The following is a 6,000-nucleotide window of genomic DNA, read 5'->3' on the forward strand; positions in this document are numbered from 1 at the left end:
AGTGTAACCCCTATTTTGAAATGATAAATTAAATTCTGAGTTTAGGAAGCTTTCGGTGAGAAGTTGGTGAAATGAAGCCTCATTTTTAGCTATTTTTTAAATGTATTTTTTGATTATATACTGTATTTATTTATCTGTAACTCCGCCTGTGGTGTTTCGTCACTTGTGGGACAGCGTTTCCTCCGCTCTGTTTACAGCTCCTTTTTTGTGTACGATAGATTCCGGCCTTAATGTTTTAGTTGTAGATAGAAACCTGTCTTTGTGAGGACATTTCGGTTGGTCCTCACAAAGCTTTTTGAGGATGAAGACCTAGTTTTAGGGCTAGTTTTCAGTTTAGGTTAGGTTTAGACTAAAAAGTTACCATTAGGCATTTAGTTGCAACGGCCGGGGAATCCACCGTCTGTAAAGGTGTCCTCACTAAGACTACTTTTCAAGAATGTGTGTGTTTACTTGTATTTATATCTTTGTGAGGTCCAAAAAAAACATACAAACTTATGGCCCTATGACTTTACATGGCTTTTTCAGGGTTAAGACCTAGTTTTAGGATTAAAATTAGGTTGAGGTTAGGGTAAGGGCTAACGAATGGTTTATGCCAACAATGACTAAGATATAAAAACAAGTTTGTGTTTCTCTGTATGAAAAGCCAGACATATTTCATGTCATATAAGTGAAATGGTAGTAATACAATGTGACTGGTGGTAGACTTAGGGCATTTTGTTGTATAGAAAGCATGTTTTTCTTATATTGCAATAATTGCAGGTAAAGTTTCCTTGCTCTAAAGCATCCAAACAGTCGGCGTCAGCAGACACTTGCAGGATTTTTCCGTGTCAGATCAAAGCTCACACATCAGCACATTAACAGCCAAGACAGGAAAGATTATTAGCCCTTTTTTCTTTGTTTCTCTCTTTGCTTTCTTTGAGTGAAGCAGCTGCGGCTTAGTGTTGATGGATGTGTGATGAGATGGTCGCCAGCAAACGTCTGCGTGAATTAAACACAGGTGTGTCAATTAATCTGAGGATACACACATTGCCCGACAGCAGCAGCGGCGGCAGCAGCAGCACATCTCACTAACGCGCTCGTCGACGGCCGTGACAACACTCAGCCGCCGGTGTTGTCACCGCGGGAAGTGGGCGGCTTTGATCAGTGCGTCGGGACCTGTGCAGGAGGCAGCTGGCCGCAGCTGAGGTGAGTCACAGCGTGGTCATCATAGCATGTGACTGCCTCACCTGTGGCCCTTTCATCTGCACCTGTTCAAACACCACAGTAATGCCTCAGTGCGGGCAGTGCAGAGGTCAGGATTAGGATTGTTTTCCATTGTTTTTCTTTCTTTTTCTAAAGCTTGTGTTTAGAGGGCGACAAACGCGGCTGATCCTAAAGAAATCAGTGCAGCCAATGGACAATATATATAGTGCTATGAAAGTTATAAAAAGTTATAAAAATAAAAGTTAAAAAGGGCAAAATTATGAGAAAAAGTTGATTATTCTGAATTTTTTCTCAGAATTCTGACTTTAATAAACATATAATAACAGTGCAGAAACTCTTAAATAAACATTTATTTAGAAACGCTAATGAAAGAAAACCATCGCAATTCATCAACCGAACAGTTAAATTGCCTGATATTTGACACATTTTTACATATTTTCCTAGCAAAGGAACTGGAGGGATCCACCCTCAATGTCAAATCCTCACACTTACACACCCACATCAACCAGATTAAGACCATAATCTGAATAATACACCACCCCAAAAACAGTAAACAGTATTTTTCTGGTTCCCTTGACGCAAATATGGCCATATTCAAAAATAAACAATGACTGGGTTAAGACCTGCGGAGTATTCTGATTGTAGTCGCACTATGTAGAAATGTATAAACTATAATTATTGGAGTTTTTACATGTAAGTCGTAATCAGACTATACTCTGTGACATATTATACCGGATTATCTGACAGATATTGAGCAAATGCTATAATCTCTCTCACTCTCAGTCTCGGGGGTCACACCCTGGACAGGTCGCCAGTCCATCACAGGGCCACATAGACACACCTAAAGTCCAATTAGAGTGTCCAACACTATAATCTGAATGTCTACATTCTATAAACTTAAAATATGAGGTATATTTAGACACTTCTGAATGTTTTGGGGGACAGACAGACGGAAAAAAGGAATTATTTCCTGGTTTTACAGGGAGAAAAAAAGCTGTGGCTAAATAAACACTGTGTGTGGTGGGACTGTTTGTCCCCCGACACACAGGTAGTTACAGAGATTTCAGCTCCTGCCTCCCAGCTCCCCCACGTGAATTTGTGTTTGTCTGTGCGTGGGTCCTTTAACACCCAGTGATCCAGATAATCAGGGACAAAAATTGGTGGAAAAACCAGTCGGGGAGGTTCCGACGCAGTGGCCGCACTAAAGAGCTGCTTGTGGATAATTGAAGGAGGTATTAAGGCAACAATAGTGGCAGCTAATGCCGGGCTTTTCTGGTCTCTCAGGTATGTTGAGCTCCCTGGATGATAAGACACCACTGGAGATCCTGCAGCTCAGACGGTAATCATGGTATCATTAGGAGACCGTCGACGGCGCGGACGTGTTGTATAATATCTGTTAGTTTAGCGAGCATGTTTGAGCTTGCATTCATTCATTCATTCATTCATTGGAAACTCAAGGGGGAAGAGGCATCGGAACTCCCGCCTCTGAGGTGTGTTGTTGGATCTCGGATAACACGAGTCTGTCCTTTGGGAAAGACTTAAAGTCTTCCTTAGCTCAAGCAACTTCACTCGACTCAAATGTTTGGCCGTCACGGTATAGGATGACGTATACTGCACGTACGACGTCTAAGAGAATGTTTGCAAACACATTAGCTCTGTTTTATATCAACTTCATAGGCTGCCGGTTTCCTTTTAGACTTTACTTATTTGCTTTTAAAGCCATGAATGGCCTTAGTCCCCAGGTCAAGATATAAACAATGGGGTGAGCGTTCCTTTGCTGTTGCTGCTCCGAACGCCTGGAACGTTGTTACATGTGATTTTTTTGTGTTCCATCACTCGGTTTTCCTGTTTTCCTTTTTTACATGAAGTACTTTGAGTCGCTCGCAGATATCGTTAAGAGCTACTATATAAATAAACATTGATTGATTGAACAATAAAATACAATCTGCAGCTTTTCCCCTTAATAAATATGTAAGATGCCGACATTATGTGATCATAACTGCGATATCAAACACATTTTTGAAAGCCTTATATGGTTCGGTCCAAGTTGAAGTTGAATTTGATGTGGGATGTCCTTCAAACCTTGAATTAACTTGTTATTTATCCTTCAGTCTTCCCTCAGTAGGACCTTAAACCATCCACCTTGGTTCCATTAGAGCAGGGGTGTCAAAAATACGGCCCGGGGGCCAGAACCGGCCCGCCAGAGGGACCAATCCGGCCCACAGGATGAATTTGTTAAAATTTCACACTACGATTACAATCTAAATCTCTTCCAGATACCTGTGACTATATGTTTGTGCCTTTTTAGATCCAGTGCGATGTGTAAATAGTACATTTAGGCACGATATTGTTGAAATTGCACTTATATTTCTCCAGAAATTTCATGTTTTGTAAAAATATCCTTCATTAAATGTAAAACAAAGGAGAAAAAAAAGCAAGGCGTTCTTGTTGTTCATAAGTTATTATGCTATTATTTTACTATTTTTACTGGTCCGGCCCACTTGAGATCAAATTGTGCTGTATGTGGCCCCTGAACAAAAATGAGTTTGACACCCCTGCATTAGAGGATTCGAAAGTAAAAACCCTGCTTCTGTCTTTGTCAGAATGTGTCACGAACCACCTCACCAAAGTTGCTCAGTACAACGTGAGCTGTTTAACCTCTCTATTCCACGAGAGATGCTGCTCAAGTGGATTAACGGTCACACTGTGCCCTCAGTGAGACAAGATACAATCTGGCATAATGGAGACCCCGAGCACAGCATGGAATTATTCTCTCTCCTCCACCAGCAGCACCGATGGCACTCCAGCTCATAAAACACCAGTTATGCCAAATGTCACGCGAAGACGGACGATTATCGTCAGCGCCGCTGTCACGGGAATATGTCTATCTGCCGTAATTTGCCGACTGGAGCATAAACGAGCGCGGATAAGATCAATATTTAATGAAAGTGTAAGTGAAGCTTAAGGGTTGTCACTTGTGCCGCTGCTGTTAATGGCATGTCACATTATCATACTTATCAGATTGGGTCAATCTTAAAGCAAATTACTGGCCTCATTGCTTTTTTTTTCGTTCATTACGAAACACCGAGTCATTTTTAGTCGCCCACATCTGTGCAAACACATAAATGTAGCCTCTGCCTGTTTGTGCGCCAGCATCGACCTGCACTTAAGTCAAGCAAAAATCTATTAATGACAGCGTGAACTGGTATAATTCAATCAACACGCCGCAAATGTGTTGGGAACTCGGAAGAAAAGTGTATTTCATGGCTGAGGAAACCCCTATGCACGGTGCCCCACTCTCCCTGGTAACAGTATCCCGCAGTGAGCCAGGCTGATTGTTTTAGTCCTGGATCACTGGCCATGGGATAAACCTGAGAGCCCAGTGTGCTTTTCATGTCAAAAACCTTCAAGGGAAAGCGGCCACAATCCGAGAGCAATCACACTTGAGACATCAAAGTTCCAGGGAGGAGAGAGGCGAGAGACGGTCTACATTTTTTCCACGCAAGCCAAGTGCAAGTCAAGCGTGGAGGAAAGAGGAGATGATCTAAGGCGAGGGTGCCATTGAGAGGAAGACGGAGAGCAGACAGATGTGCGTGGGCAGGTAGCGGCACATCAGGGCCCCTCTGGAAACTCACAGAGGCACAGTGGAGGCTCCGCTGGCCGCATTCCTGTGTGCTGCTCACTGACTGTCCACTTTCACGTGGGCAGTGAGACGCGCGATACAGATGGAAGTCAGGAGTACTAACAAATAGAGATGATAATAAATAAAGTTTTACCAACTTTTTGGGGGATTATTTGAAGGGAATAAGTTGGATTTTGTACGTTTTTTTGTGATTTTGGAACTTTATATGAACAAACAAAACATTTCTTCAACATGTTTGTTTTAGGTATCTGATTGATGATGAAAAAGTTTGATTTTGTGTTCAAAAAGAGAACAAAACGTTCAGATTTTGAAGAACTAGACACAACACATGTTCCTCAACATTATATTATCCATAATTAACACACTGTTGAGTCTTTATAAAACTTATCTTATCTGGTTTAATATTCTAATAATAATTAACAAGTGCATAAAAACCCAACTAGAGGGAATCTCCATCTTTCCCTATGTAAAACATCTCATGCTTAGTTTTCTGTTAGTTTGTGTCAATTTATTACATCTGTACAAAAAAAACTAGAGTTTTGCAGTGAGAAATTGTTTGTTTTTATAATCTTTTTTTCAGAAGAAAAACACTCCATACTGTAAATATGGTCGTTCTACCTAAATTTAGACAAATTGAATTAGTTACCCAATTAAATTATGTGCAATTCTTCACACCTAAACTTGTACTGGGTTTTCTTTTTAAGTTTATATTACTAATACTTATTGTTATTTTTGTACAGGTTTCTACCTTAACCTCCTTCTCAAAAACTGTAACTGGTTGATTATTGATTCTTTGTTTTATTTATTTATTAATGATTATTTGTTTCCCAGTCACTGAGTCAGCAGATGATTACGTTAGAAGTGAGGGGAAAAAGTATTTTTAAAAGCACTTTTTAAACATCCATGGAGTTGGGAATTACCTTTGAACAATAGTTACATTTATTCATATAGTCTACATACATTTTAAATCCAGTTAAATGTTTGTTTTTACATAAAAAAGAGAACTAATCATTGATGTAAGATAGAGAATTTGGCAACTTGTGACAAGATGTGCTCAAGCAACCAAAAGTGCACAAATGGAATACGTCAGTACGCGCACTTAGTTTCCATGGTTACCTCAATAAATAGGTTTTCTATTAAGATATTTTATTACC

This window comes from Solea senegalensis, linkage group LG19 (assembly GCF_019176455.1).
Source record: "Solea senegalensis isolate Sse05_10M linkage group LG19, IFAPA_SoseM_1, whole genome shotgun sequence".
Classification (NCBI taxonomy): domain Eukaryota; kingdom Metazoa; phylum Chordata; class Actinopteri; order Pleuronectiformes; family Soleidae; genus Solea; species Solea senegalensis.